Source organism: Thunnus thynnus, chromosome 15 (genome assembly GCF_963924715.1).
Source record: "Thunnus thynnus chromosome 15, fThuThy2.1, whole genome shotgun sequence".
Taxonomy (NCBI): domain Eukaryota; kingdom Metazoa; phylum Chordata; class Actinopteri; order Scombriformes; family Scombridae; genus Thunnus; species Thunnus thynnus.
In genome coordinates, this window is record NC_089531.1 from 18,796,963 (window position 1) to 18,813,403 (window position 16,441).

General features: G+C 37.1%; 1 long non-coding RNA gene across 1 annotated transcript; it reads left to right on the forward strand.

Annotated features, from left to right (window-relative positions):
• Positions 1 to 8,497: 8,497 nt before the first annotated feature.
• On the forward strand, positions 8,498 to 9,255 carry LOC137197863 (uncharacterized). Its single transcript, XR_010931525.1, has 3 exons — positions 8,498 to 8,591; positions 8,880 to 9,013; positions 9,145 to 9,255. It is a non-coding gene; the product is annotated as an uncharacterized lncRNA (long non-coding RNA).
• The last annotated feature ends 7,186 nt before the right edge of the window (positions 9,256 to 16,441 follow it).

A 16,441-nucleotide genomic window follows, 5' to 3' on the forward strand; every position in this document is an offset into this window, starting at 1 on the left:
CGGGTGGATAATCCTCTTACTGTTATATTGTGATATAGGCTCCAGACAATGGCATCTGCTCCTGTATCCCTCCTACACACACGCACACACACATACATTGGTCTGACCCGCCTTTGTCTCCACATGCCCCCCACCATTTGATATCACACTCTCGTCAAAGTACAATTTTCATGTTTTCCTCCTCTCCCCCTCCCACTGACACAAACACAGACACACCATTGCATTCACAGGGCCTTTTGAACCTCCACATTATGCTATCTTTTGCTCTATCACCCTAAATACCATCATAGAATTGCTTCCAAATACATGTATGTAATGACTGCTCTGTGACACTAATCCATTTTCCTGTTTCTGTCTCCTTTACTGTCATAAACAACAAACAACATGCCTGCAGAGGGATGACTACCTACTCTCCTCCTAAATGGGATTATGTCAAATACAGTATGAAATAATTAAGATCCAAATGCTCTTTTCCTAGTGACCAAATTGCAGTTTCACTCATCGCTCATTGAATCAGGAGTGAATCGATCCAAGCCCCTGCTGTGCTGTAGCTTCCCATTGTTCCCCGTCAATTATCTTCCAAAACACACCCCAATCTAAACTCGGTCCTTCTGTGAACATCCCTGCTCTCAGCGGCGACGGACGAGTGGGATTTTGTATGAGAGGGAGCTGGCATAGTGAGAGAAGGGAAGATAGAGAAAAGGACCGCCACAGGAGAGGAAGAGAAAGCGAGAGCTTGTGTGATGGGAATCAGAGGATGGACAGACATGGGCGAGCGTTGAAGAGAGGGACATGGAGAGTGGTGGGGATTGAGAAACAGAAAAATGTTCACTGATGCACTGCCAAACAGAGCAGAACGAAATTGCTTCCGCACCCGCCAACCCCCCCCCCCCTACACATACACACACACGCACACATACCTACCATGATAAATACACACAAGCATCCTATCTTTCAACTCTGCCTATATTGTGACTGAATGAATTCCAGTACTAGGCTTTTCACAGGAAGGATAGCTTCATTTTCAGACTGCAAGGGAATGAAAGAGAAGAAGTGTTCTCAGTGTGTTCTTCAGGATGAACAGATGGATCTTACTGAGAACCAGAATGGAAGAATAGCACACCTTAGTCGACGCCAAGCCTTATGTGCGCATGTGTTTGTGCATGTTGTGCTCAGGCCACGTCAGTTTTTTCCATCCTGTTCCCGTGTTGAACAGTGAGGGGCAGACAGGATGTCCAAATCCCCTTCAGAGCATTCTCTCTGTGTGTCCGTGTGCATGTCCAATGTTGCAACATGACTCTAGGGAGGAGAGGTTGTGCATGAAACTATATTTACATCCAAACAACCTATAATATGTATGGCTATCAGTGAGCAGGTAGCAGTGTGGTCTTTTCAGAGCAGCAGTCTCTTCAACAAGCAGTAACTTTTATTCCTTCTCACCACATCCCTCCTCATCCATGTGCTATAATTTGCTTCACAATTTCTTCTTCAGTTTGTAACAAATCATAGCATGTCTATTATGGACACTATGCCCAACTTGCGGGCTGTGACACCCACAAAGGCTCAAAAGATGATACATGATCGGAAAGCAGAAACAACATATTTCAGGTGCATCAAAATCCTTTTGATTTTTCAGACTTTCTGAAACTGTGATTTGATTAGTTATGTGATATGTCACCTTCACAGTTATAGCTGTTGAAAAGACAGATTGAGTGACATATATCCAGAATTCACTCACACAGCACCGCATTAACAGCTATTTCAGGTGAAACTCTATTTTGTGAGTGATAGATATTCTTACACTTAGGCAAGAAGATATACAGTTTGTTCCTCTCTGCTACTATCCTCATGTATATCAAAAGGAAAGTCCCAATTTAGGAAACATACCTATGTTATTTGTCAGCAATATTTTAATCCAGATGTGCAGAAGAGTCTTCTGAGATTCTGGAAATACCTCCAAAAACAGCACGGTGTTGTTAAAGTGTTGTTAAACAACCTCCTGGGTTTTTGAAAGATTGCCAGGGATTTATCTTTCAGAGACAGATGCTAGTCCTTGAGTCTCTCTCCTGTTTTGCCTGCTCCTCTGTTGGTTTATCCTACCCACATCTGTCAGCTTCAGGGCAGATTTTTATCCTATACTCCCCATTTTTTGCACATTGGATCTTGGTCCTGTCCTTACTTTTTCTCTTGCAAATTGTAGGGTTTATTAGGCCAGTGATGGATTGTGCTGAGAGTTAGGCTATGGTAGCACACAGGTGAAAAATCTATGAAATGTACTTTAAATTCATAGCGTGAAATAACAATATGCAGGGTCAGTCTGCTAGATAGATACAGTTAATGAACGCAAGGAGCTTTGTTGAAGGTGTCTAGCTGCCACTGGGTGATGAACAACAATGTGCAGCTGGACATCCTACCTTTCCCTCTACACTGGTGAGGGTAGTTAGAAAACTGACACACCCCATGTCATTTGCAGTCTTATTAGTAAATCCACACAAGCATATTTTTACAGATCAAGGTTACGTTTTGCATCAGGAGGACTTTCAGTTGGAGCTGAAACACACTGCTGTCCACTTGCAGTCCAGTCTGCAATCCCTTTAAAGTGTCAATATCATTAGATTTTTGTTTGTCTCAGGAAAGATGACGGCAAAAAAAACCCCTAAAAACTTGTTTGATGACTACTTACAATTTGATTAAATGAAGAAGTGAATACATCACAGTTTGCTTTGAGGTTTTGTTATTTTTATACAAACAGTGTACTAACTCCACTCTCTCAGAGGGACACAGGGGAGATGAAAAGCTGTCATTTTAATGTTGTTGTGTAACTGCCGGGTATTAGGAGTGTAGCATGAATACACACCCATCACTGAAAGTAAACAATAAAGCATATTCTCTCTCATACATGTAAATACACACTTACAGTTGGGAACAAAAGATAAAACAAAAATGAGTTTCATATAAAACAACTTTAATGAGCAGAGTGAAATCTGCAGATTCTTTAACTCTTTGGAGCGCAAATATTCCTCTGACCCTGTCTGGTTAGTCTGTGGAGAGGAGACTGGAAGTAGATTTAACAATTGTCTCACTGCAGCAAAGTAACAATTGCCAACAGCACATAAAACTGAAAGAAGAAGAAGAAGAAGCAAAGTAACAACTGCTGAAGCAAAGAAAAGATTCTCTCGAGACGATGGATCTGAATGAACTGAGTACAGTCTGTCATTTCATAATAATTGTTAATATATATAACATAAATACTACTACAGTGCTATAAAGTCAGTGTGTAAATCTTAAATATTTGCTTTTCTGCCCCATAATCTTGTGATCACTGACAAATTTTTCTGTCTTTTCCCAAGAAAACCATAGCTTTCATTATTGGAGGTGTCTTTTAGTGAATATAGCAACTACTATAAATCCATTTTATGATGCGACACCGATGATTATAATCTCAGTGATCTTCCTTGGAATCTACATGGCGACCCAAAATCATTCTCCAGTGTAAGTCTGCATTTATTGACCCTACTTATACAAACTTTTGTTTCCTCATTGACCTTTATATTCAATCTACTTGGCATAAGTAACATTACAAATCACACCTTGCAGACCCAGTTGTCATAGTCTGTGAGACATTTAAACCTCCGTCTATTCTAAAACTCATCTTGAATTATTGTATCTTCCTTTCCAGAGACATTAGCAAGGTGATCGTTGGAGTGATTGCACTGAATGTCACTTATATTCTCAGAGTGGAAACTAATTGGTTGGTGTGGGTGTTCAATGTTTTTGTAATAATTATACTGGTCTATTTCTCCATGAGGAAGAACCAGCAAGTAGTAGTCTTGCATCCCCGGGAATTTGGAGAGGATTTTTTGCGATCAACAAATTAAGAAACATGAGTATGCAGATTCATCTGGTTCCCAGGAAAAGGAATCAGCTAATAAGAAGAAAATATAAACCCAGACAAGTTCAGAAGATGTAAAGTCAAAGAGATAATTTAGCAACACTGTAAAAATCTGACATTTTGTGTTATAGAAAAACATCATATAATTAATAATAATATAATTTGCCTTTAAATCTTAAAAACTTGTTCGATGACTACTTACAATTTGATTAAATAAAGAAGTGAATACATCACAGTTTGCTTTGAGGTATTGTTGTTTTTATACAAACAGTGTACTGACTCCACTCTCTCAGAGGGGCAGAGCAGAGATGAAAAGCTGTCATATTAATGTTGTTGTGTAACTGCTGGGCATTAGGAGTGTACCATGAAGATACACTCAGCACTGAAAGTAGACAATGAAACACATTATCTCTCATACATGTAAATATACACCCACAATGGGAATAAAAGATAAAACTAAAATTAAAAGAGTTTCATATAAAATAACTTTAATGAGCAGAGTGCAATCTGCAGATTCTTTAACTCTGACTTTGGAGCACAAATATTTCTATGACCTTGGAGCTTTGATAAAGGGAGCAGTGCTGCCACTAGTTAATGACAAAGCTTATGCATGTGTCTTTAAGTATACAGCACTGTGTTGATGTGCATCTTAACTTTCCCTTTGCACTGGTGAAGGTACAAGTGACACAACCTGTTACATTTGCCATCTAAACGTTTAAAGCACATTTTACTTTGGTCATACAACTTTATAAGGCATCATCAGAGCTGTTCAAACTCAATATGACTACATGATAAGTGCCATAATGAGAGGATGATAAAAAATAAAATAAGTGTTGGGTATTAAATAGTAGACTATTCTGTGAACAAATCTGAATCTGAATTCTAGTTCATGAGATTTTACCAGTAAATTGTTGCAATAAGACAAGAAAAGGTTCAATTTTGTATTGTTTTTACAAGTAACACTGTTACACTGTTGTTTGATTTATTTCGCTAGATCTCATCAATATATACAGTAGTTCTGTATTGTTCAGTTTTTGTATTAGAAAACATTCATGGCTATAGTAATTGTGTGTTGTCAATTACTGAAATCATATTCACTTTTTACATTAACATGTCTGATTAACATGCATTTTAAATGTTAGATTTTGTTACATGCAATCTCTTTAAAGTGTCAATATCATTTGATTTCTGTTTGTTTCAGGAAAATATGACAGCAAAAATAAATAGAAGATGTGACATGTTCATTCATCTCTGATTCTTCTCCAATCAACTTCAATTTATGGAGTCGTAACTATGCAATAAAAAACACAAATTGCAGACAATCTGTGGTTTTGAAGTACTCTCATATCAACATATTTGCTTACTTGATTTATAGTCTGTACTGTTTTGAACGTTTTGAACATATAATTTAAGCTATGGTAGTGATAACAGTGCTCCCAGATGACACTCCTCTTTGTCACAGTTTTCAAGATAGTTTAGTTACCTTGAGCTGACATCACACTCAGTTTCTACTCCAGTAAAATACACCTTGTAGATTTAATGGCTACGATTAGTTTCTCAACTCTCACCCTCCATCTCAGAAAACATCATCTGAGGAAAAGAACACATGTTGTTTATTTTGGTGACACATCAACTTAAATAGTAAAGTTATAGACAAACTTAATTTAGGATATACACCTCTAAAACTTAACTCAGTTAGACCTTTATAAGGCAGACTTTAGACTATCCTCGAGAGGGAATGTAGGTTAAATGGAGCACCTGATATGTCATATACCTTCATAGTGATAAGATATTGTAAGAGGGAAATGAAATTATTTGCCTGATATCAGGCAGGTATTAGATTCAACAGTCTGGACCCAGACAAGGAAATTATTGTATCACCTGAGCAGACACATCTTGGGACAACTTACAAAGACAAAGATTGTCTCACTGCAGCAAAATAACAACTGCTGACCTTCCTTGGAATCTATATGATAATTAAAGACCTTTCTTCAGAGTAAGTCTACATTTATTTACCCTGCTTATACAAACTTTTGTTTCCTCATTGACCTTTATATTCAATCTACTTAACATACGTAACATTACAAATCACACCTTGCAGACCCAGTTGTCATAGTCTGTGAGACATTTAAACCTCCGTCTATTCCAAAACTCATCTTGAATTAATGTATCTTCCTGTTTCTCCAGAGACATCATGGTCATTGGAATTATTGCACTGAATGTCACTGATATTCTCCAAGTGGACCCTAAGTTAGTGTGTGGATTCAACGCTTTTGTAATACTGGGCCTTTTGTATATGCAGAAGAACCAGGGATCAGCTAATGAGAAGAAACAAGTTCAGAAGACATAAAGCCAAAGAATTCATTAATTCAAAGAGGTCATTTAGCAACACTTTAAAAATCTGATGTTTTGTGTTATAGAAAAACATCATATAATTAATAAGAATATAATTTACCTTTAAAACTTAAAAACTTGTTGGATGACTACTTACAACGTGATTAAATAAAGAAGTGAATGAACCACAGTTTGCTTTGAGGTATTGGTATTTTTATACAAACAGTGTACAAACTCCAGTCTCTCAGAGGGACACAGGGGAGATGAAAAGCTGTCATTTTAATGTTGTTGTGTAACTATCAGGTATTAGGAGTGTACCATGATGAATCACCCATGAAAGTAAACAATAAAGCACATTCTCTCTCATACATGTAAATACACACCCACAATTAAGAACAAAAGATTAAAAAAATGAGTTTCATATAAAATAACTTTAATGAGCAGAGCGCAATCTGCAGATTCTTTAACTTTGACTTTGGAGCACATATTTCTATGACCTTGTCCGGTTAGTGTGTTCATAAGATTCATAGTGTGAAATAATAATAAAGGGCAGTCAGTCTACTTGATATATACAATAAATAAACTCAAGGAGCTTTGATAAAGGGAGCAGTGCTGCCACTAGGTGGTGACAAAGCTTTGTGTTGATATGCAAGAACTTAATACACATTCTCTCAAACACATAAACACAGACACAAGCTCACACTCCAAGTTAAACAAGTTGGACTACAGGACAGAAAACACAAACATTTCACAGAGATAAGACGGACTGAGCCGTTTGACCAAATACACATCAGATGTGTTTTATGTGCTTGTGTAGCGTTCAGTCTATAAAATGTGACTACTGGAGAGTTACAGACTTCAGTTTTTACTGTTCCTAAACGTCTGCACCAGCAGGACCGCTGCTAACCATTTGGAGGCCCTAAGCATAATTGGTCACGGGGTCCCTGAGTTGAGTCTGAGTCGAGTCCTAAGATGGGCTCCAGTGCTCCAATCTGGCATGGTCAAAGAGCTGACATACAAATAAAAAAAGTCCACATTAAACAAAAATGACATAGTTGTGATTTCATATTAATATTAATGATGCACTGATTGCAATTTTATTGGATTTTTGGCGATTCTGATTTTCTTTATAAGAATTAAGAATAAGATTTTTTTTTTTTTTTTTTTGGACTTTAAGGGATTACAAATTGCGAGCTTTATGTCTTCTTCACTCACGCTAAAGAACTTCCATACCACCGATGATGTGTGTGTGTGGCTGTAGTGCATGGTGTGTGTGTGTGTGGCTGTGGCTTTCTGTGCGCTGTGTGCGTGACTGCATGCTGTGTGTGGTAACAATGTCTGTGCCTCAGCTGCTGCTGTGTGTATTACGTGAACCGTAGTGTAGCTATGCGAAAATTTGACCGGAATAAAATCGGATATATATTACTTCTTTATCAGCTAATGCAGTCAATGCTCGAGTCCAAGTCCGAGTCATCAGTATGCAAGTCTGAGTCAAGTCACGAGTCCTGAAAATCAGGACCCTAGTTGGACTCGAGTCCGAGTCCTGGACTCGAGTACTACAACACTGGCATGGGCTACATTTCTCAGTTTTCTCTTCTTCTGTTTTCAGTGCCATTTTCATGCTGTCTCTTACTTGCTACCATGCCTCATTCAAAAACAGCTTGATAAAGCAGGCTAATATGGCAAACTTCAGGCGAGAGGCAAGTAGTAGGCTACAAGCGAACCGAAGACAAACTCCAAAGCGAACAGACGAGGCCTTTGAAGGTTGTACCATTTCGAGGAAGGGTTGGGGGCTTGAATTGAGTGATAGGGTATATAATTTATATATTTTTTCAATTTGTGTTAAAATGTAATAATGTGATAATTATCATGACATTTTTATCAGCCTTAATTTTGGGGGCCCCTGCCTGGTACTTGAGGCCCCACGTGCTCTGCGTGCTCTGCGTATGTGGAGCGGCGGCACTGTACGCCAGCATTACATTTTCATGTGTGTGTCCTTGCTGAAGGAGGACTGGTGCATCTGTCCTGAAGTACATTAAATTGATATAAGACATCCCACTTTAAGGAGGACAGCGGGAGCCCGTCCTCCTCTGCTCTCCTCTCACCACTTCACACAAACTTATTTGCAGTCTAATTAGTAAATCCACACAAGCATATTTTTACAGACCAAGGTTATGTTTTGCTTAAGAAGGACCTTCAGGTGCAGCTGCAGTCCACCTTAAGAGACATATTATATGGGACGATGAGGCAATGTGGGTGTGACTTAAAACCAACCTTAAAAAAAAGTCACATTGAATCTGAACACTACAGCTGTTCCAGCACTACAACTGCTAAGAGATAAATCATCCAGGATAGCTATGATTTCGTGAGTAATTTATCTTTAAAAATACCGTATGTGACACTGCTATGATTGTATAGGTTGTGGAGAGACTAAGAGCCATTGAAGTCATTTTCAAGCAGCATTAATGTGTGGGGTGGCAATAAAACTAGCTTGTTAAAACAAATAGCTCTTACACTGGTATTGTAAAATTATTACACTATTGTAAGTGTGCACACACACAGACACACACAAAGCTTTTGATTTATAAATGTAAGGAAAATATTCTCATGTTTCTTTTTCTTATGAGTTCTTGTTGCTCACTCCTTTTGTTAGGAAACGTTTAGTGGTGAAGTTTTGTGGTTGGTTTGCAATCACAGTGGCCGGTTTTTCAGTATCGACCTCTTCTCTGCTTGCAATAGCAGCTGCAGTAATAGCACCAGTAGCAGCTGTGAAAATCTATATGAGTGGTAAGTGATTCCACAATCTTTCAAAAGGAGGCTTCCTTGGTCTGATTAACATGCATCTTAAATGTTAGATCTTATTAAACTTCTGCAATCCCTTTAAAGTGTCAATATCATTTGATTTCTGTTTGTTTCAGGAAAATATGACAGCAAAAATAAATAGAAGATGTGACATGTTCATTCATCTCTGATTCTTCTCCAATCAACTTCAATTCATGGAGTCGTAACTATGCAATAAAAAACACAAATTGCAGACAATCTGTGGTTTTGAAGTACTTTCATATCAACATATTTGCTTACTTGATTTATAGTCTGTACTGTTTTGAACATTTTGAACATATAATTTAAGTTATGGTAGTGATGACAGTGCTCCTAGATGACACTCCTCTTTGTCACAGTTTTCAAGATAGTTTTTGCTTCAGATACCTCAAACTGACATAAAATTTAGTTTCTATTCCAGTAAAATACACCTTGTTGATTTAATGGCTACTATTAGTTTCTCAACTCTCACCCTCCATCTCAGAAAACATCATCTGAGGACAAGGACACAAGTTGTTTATCTTGGTGACACATCAACTTCAATAGTAGAGATACAGGCAAACTCAATGTACAACTTAACTTAACTCAGTTAGACCTTTATAAGGCAGATTTCGACTGTTCTCAAGAGTGAATGTAGGTTATATGGAGCACCTGATATATCATATATAATCATAGTGATAAGATATTGAAAGAAGGAAATTATTTGCCTGACATCAGGCAGATAGATTCAATAGTCTGGACCCAGACAAGGAAATTATTGTATCACCTTAGCAGACACATCTTGGGACAACTTACGAAGACAAATATCATCTCACTGCAGCAAAGTAACAACTACTGAAACAAAGAAAAGATTCTCTCAATGTGCTCAATCCAGTCCAACTGTGAATGCAGTCTGTCACTTCATAATTCTTGTTAACGTGCATTTCTGTGTATAAATACTACTACATTGCTATAGAGTCAGTATCTAAATCTGAAATATTTGCTTTTCTGCCCCATAATCTTGTGGTCAGTTTGACTCACTTGCTGTCTTCTCCCAGGAAAAATGATAGTTTTCACTTTTGGTAGTGTTGCATCAGTGAAAGCAGCAAATATTGATTTCATCTTCTGTGACACTGACAATAACAATCTCATTGATCTTCCTCGGAATCAACATGATAATCAGAGACCTTTCTTCAGAGTAAGTCTACATTTATTCACCCTGCTTATACAAACTTTTGTTTCCTCATTGACCTTTATATTCAATCTACTTAACATAAGTAACATTATAAATCACACCTTGTAGACCCAGTTGTCATAATCTGTTAGACATTTAAATCTCCATCTATTCTAAAACTCATCTTGAAATAATATGTCTTCCTGTTTTTCTAGAGACATCATGGTCATTTAGCAAAATCTGTAAAAATCTGACATTTTGTGTTATAGAAAAACATCATATAATTGATAAGAATGTAATTTGCCTATAAAACTTAAAAAAATGTTGTATGACTACTTACAATTTGATTAAATAAAGAAGTGAAAGCATCACAGTTTGCTTTGTGTGACAAAGTGGGTGAGAATACACCATTTGTCCCTACTTTCACCATCAATGCCACATAGCTTACATATTTAACCATGCTTGGTAATTGTTTGTTTAGCCATATGTTTATGATCAATCTGTAACTTGCAGACACATACTATCCCGGGTTTGTTTGTGGTTTGCATTATGTTTGGTTACAGTTCACATACCAGCAACATTTTTGGTTAAAGTAAAACACTGACAAGTATTGTTAAGTTTAGTTATTGTTTATTGGGTTAAGTCTGCATTTCATAATTAGGGCCTGAGCCCAAAGGGCGAAGACCCTATTGTTTTTCGTGTGTTTGTTTCTTTCTTCTTACGCCACTTTAACTCTAAATTTGACCCCCTAAACATGCTCAAAAACTCACCAAATTTGGCACGCACATCAGGTCTGGTGAAAAATTTGATAAAATGTAAAAATTAACCCCCAAAGTGCCAAAATGTGCTCGAGAGCGCCACCTATGTATCTAAAACGGCCGCCACGGCCCGTAGGCCCGCTGATTCTCTCCGCTTTAACCTGAATAACAAATCGGGACTCGGTGCTCCGTTTGGATCTAAACAGAGAGCCGGGGTTAGCTGAGAGGCTAGCAGAGGCTAACTGGTTGTGCTTCTTTCGGTCATACTGCAGTTAACGCTCCGCTGCCCTTACATGCGTCGCCACTTCCTGTATCCGTCGTTTCAACTTTCAATCCCTCTAGAATTCATTTGTTAACTTTGTTGATTTTGCTAAGTTTAATAAACAATGTTATATCTTTAAAGAGAAGTTCTTTTGTCATTATTGTGTGTAACATATTGTGAAAAGTGGCTGATTGAAGGAGTCAGAGCTTGAATTCAACCCTTCTTTGTTTACCCTTGAATGTTGATATCGCTCAGATATTAACATTCTAGGTGAACTCCCATTTATGAGTCTACCTTGTTCAGTTATTGGTCCCGGTTTCCGGGTGGTGCTCCGTATTTGTTAGTTCATATTAATAATTCTATTAATTGTTATAATTAGTTAATTATCTTTGATAATTGATAATTATTGCAAATAATCAACTGTGTTCCTCACAGATCCTACAGTTGGTGCCCGAATTATTGATTAAGGTTAACAATATTTTGATTTCATAATTCATAATTATCTGTGATAAACAGAGGGGTGGGCTCACAGAGAGAAACTGGTTAGTATTGTGTGTCAAAAGACTCTCACACTGATCATCTCCAAATGTTTTCTTGGTTCCCAGAGGCTTAGGTGACTGCGCCGCGGCCCCATGTGCCCAAGGGCGCGAAGGCCCGTTCAACGCTGCTTGCAGCTTTAATTCAATCCTATTCTTTCTGTGCTACTTACCATACTCACCATGTGCTCCACAGACAAAAGGAGGAGGCACCCAACAATGGCCTGTATTTATACACTGGGTGACATCATTGGTGATGTCACTGGGTTGGATAATGTGGCGGGGGTGGTAGTTAATTATGTTAAGTGAGTTATTTACTGTGACTTTGATCAGTTTATGTATGGTTGCAAGTGTGCTATATGGTAAGCTATGGTAAAGTGTTTCACCATGGAGGTTGGTAAGACGGAATAACTTTATCTCTGACCTGTTTTAGCAGAGACATGGGATGCACCTGCAGCAATGGTACAGCCCAGATTGACTCTGATGGACTGCTGATGGAAGGGTCTATTTAAGCAGTTGCTTTTTGGCTGTCGGGGGGTTAGTACATCAGTGTGTAGCTGTGTGCACATGATGATAAGTTAATATAAGTTCAGTTGATATGAGTTGAGTTTTGATCAGTTAGGCCAAGTTAACTATTTAGTTGTTTTTTTGTTTTGTACATTTTTTTTTGTTTGTTTTTGTTACATGTGTAGCATGGTGCCACTTTTTTTGTAAATAAATCACCTGGCTAAGGTTTCCTGTGTCTGCCTCCTACCAAGTGACCAGCCACTCCGGTCAGGCTACACCACACTTTGAGGTATTATTATTTTTATAGAAACAGTGTGCAAACTCCACTCTCTCAGAGGGGAACCGGGGAGATGAAAAGCTGTCATTTTAATGTTGTTGTGTAACTGCTGGGCATTGGACTCTGGACTCTGCATGCTGACCAAAGTATAAGTCTATATTTATTGACCCTGCATATACAAACTTTTGTTTCGTAATTGACTTTTATATTCAATCTATTTGTCTCTTATACAGTGTACAAAAAGATTCTGCAGATTCTTTAACTCTGACTTTGGAGCACAAATATCTCTGTGACCATGTCTGGTTAGTGTGTTCATAAGATTCATAGCGTGAAATAATAATAAAGGGGAGTCACTTCAGTCTACTTGATATGAAATAAACTGAAGGAGCTTTGATTAAGGGAGCAGTGCTGCCACTACGTGATGACAAAGCTTATGCATGTGTCTTTAAGTATACAGCATTGTGTTGATGTGCATCTTAACTTTCCTTTTGCACTGGTGAAGATACCAGTGACACAACCTGTGTCATTTACCATCTTAACATTGATAGCACATTTTACTGCAAAGCACTGGGAACAAATGTAATTTTCTGTGCACTTCACATGTAGTAGTGGTCATACAACTTTATAAGGCATCATCAGAGCTGTTTAAACTCAATGTGACTGCATGATAAGTGCCATAATGAGAGGGTGATAAAAATAAAAGTGTTGGAGAAAGAATAGTAGACTACTCTTTGATTATGTTCTTTTTTTATTCTGAATTCTAGTTCATGAGAGTTTACAGTAAATTGTTGCAATAAGATAAAAGGGTTCACAGAAAGGCATCTCTGTATTGTTTTTAGTAGGTAACCATAAACAGACTATTAACTAACATTGGCCTAAAGATGAAGATGGAGATCATCCAAGCAAGAATTATCATCATCAGTTATACTGTTATATGATATATTTTGCTAGATCTATCAATATATACAGTAGTTCTGTATTATTCAGTTTTTGCATGAGAAAACATTCATGGCCACAGTAATTGTTCATTATCAATTAATGAAATCATTCAATATATTTATTTTTTACTGAAAGTGTCATTGCATAACAATGTTTTTCCTTTGTGGCACAGAAGTTACAAACCATTTTGTTAAATTACACCATTGTACAAGAAATATAACTTGAAATGCATCAAAATAGATTGTACAAAGCAAATACCTGTAAATATCTGTTCATTAAAAATCTGTAGGCCTAAACCTTCAGATAGGCTCATGATATCACTTCTGAAGTGCTTCAGGAGGGTTTACGGGAAGGGCTGAAAAACACTGCAGTACATCTTTGAAGACATGTTACACTTCCTTGACAAGGAAGCATGTAACCACAGTAGCACATATGCATGTAAAACATGATTTTTCCCCAAAACAATCAGAAAGTGAAAAGGAGTTAAAACAACGATTTGCTGTTCTTGTGTCAGTCTGTGTATTTTATCAGTTTCTCATTAACAGTGACAGGACCAGATCATCTCCCCCAATATTACGATAAAGGTTCCTCTTTTTCATCATGTACCTGTCTGTCATTATTCATAAAGATCCAGTTGTAGTTTTGTCTGATGAATAACTCATGAATATCTTCATGAGTTGTTTTTGAAGACCAGAGAAAAAAATTCAGCACTTAAAGAGCAGCTGTTATAATGAGAGTTTTCTCATCATATCGAGAAACTGAGCAAATATGTTTTTTGTCATGGTGGCAGCAATACGCTACTGTATTAATGTGTGGGGGACAATAGAATTAATAACTTAACACTGCCAACAGTAAATTGGATATTCACAAACAAGCAAAGCTACAGTATTTTCTCATTGAAGTTTAACATAATTCTGAAGAGTGTACAAAGAATGGGAAAAAAATAAACAAAACATGAACTTCAGATTCAGAGGATCAGCTTTCACTCCTAAGAACTGAACTTCAGAAAAAAGAGAAAAAAAACTGAACTGAATTTCAAAAAGAAGAAGAATGTGTTTACAAACAATGGAATAAGGAATATAATTTAAATAAAAATCATTTGTAATCCTCATGACACTAATACCAATTTTAGGCTGCCAACCTCTTAGCACATAGACACAAAGCTTTTAGTTTTAAAAATGTTTAAAATGTTGTGATGCTGCTCTGAGTCTGTACAGATGCTGACTGTGTTGCTCACTCCATTTTTAGGAAAAGGGCATCTTATAGGGCATCAATATAGATCATCTTTGACCTGTACAATGTCAAAGAATAGCATCCATATGGAAGTGGAGGACTTTCACATAAGCACCTGGTGTTTATTGTTAGTAGCAGTAATAGCGGTGGCTGTGGCTGTTGCAAAGGCAGCTGTGGTGCTTGCTAGTAAGTGATTAAACGATCTCTCAAAAATAAGCTTATTTTGATTTAGAAATTACTGAAGTGCATTGTGCATATGGTAGAGAACATTATACTTCCACAATCCATTTAATTTAGGGGGGAAATGACAACAACAACAAAAAAACAAGAATTGACATGATAATTTATTTGAAATGAACACTGAAACATGCCTATGAAATCGTAACTCTGCAATAAGAACAAACATTTAGGACAATAGTTAGCATAAATAACATTACAAAGGACAGTGTCTCACTGCAAGGACAGGTTACGAACCCAGTTGTTATTTTCATAGTCAGAGATATTTATGAAGCTACATAAAATCCTAAAAACTCATCTTAAAGTTGCAGTACACAACATTCAGCCACTAGATGTTGCACTGTAGACCCTACATCTCAGACTAAAACAAATGTGTGTCATTTACTCAATAAAGTTGAAAAAAAAAGAAAGCGGTCCTTGAAACCAAAATCAGCTCAAACTAGTCAGTGCTGATCAAATATAGATCAAGATTCTGTTACTGCATTGCCTATTTCTTACCTCAGATATTTTCAGAAACATTGAAGTTGTAGTTTGCGGTGCTGTTGGATTGTACTATGTTATACTGAGAGGTGTTTCTAATATTTAGTCTTAGACCTTCATTGATGTAAATTGTCAGAGAAAATATCAGAAACATAGCTGAATCACCATTTCTTTGAACAGTTGATATTTATTTTAGAGGTAATTGTTAAAAAAATGGGTAACTGAGTAACGTGCAGTTAAAGAAGTTTTACAAGGATAATAACTTTTACCTGGATTCACTCAGTGTACATTAAAATCAAGACATCACCATGATGGTCACTGGGAGTGATTGCACTGAATGTCACTGATTTTCTCTAAATGGAAACTATGTGGATTCAATGCTTTTGTAATACTCCTACTGGGTGTTTTTTCTATGATAAACATGCATTTCAAATGTTAGATCTCGTTACACTTCTGCAATCCCTTTAATACAGAAGAGGATTAGTGCCATATGTGAAAATTTTATTTGAGTTGAGTTTAAAATCAGAATACTGACTTTAATTTCAGAACTCAAATACATTTTTCATGTGGCCCTAATCCTCCTACATACTTTAAAGTGTCAAATATCATTTGATTTTTGTTTGTTTTAGGAAACTGGTTGTGAAGTACTTTTTATATCAACACATTTATGCATACTTGATTTATATTCTATGCAGTTTAGCCTGAATGCAAACTTGAGACAGTGCTCCCAGATGATGCTCCTCTTTGTCACAGTGCTTTGTCATCACATTCACTATTTATACCAGTAAAATACACCTTGTTGATTTAATGGCTGCTATTAGTATCTCAGCCTCCATCTCAGAAAACATCATCTGAGGAAAAGAACACAAGCTGTTTATCTTGGTGACACATCAGTAGGGCAGGTCATGACCTCACCATCCTATAGGCAAAAAATATTGTATCTGGTTCATGCTCAGAGAGGAAGGAAGTAGGAGGAGACAGGAAGTACATCGTCTCACTCATAAATGTATAAA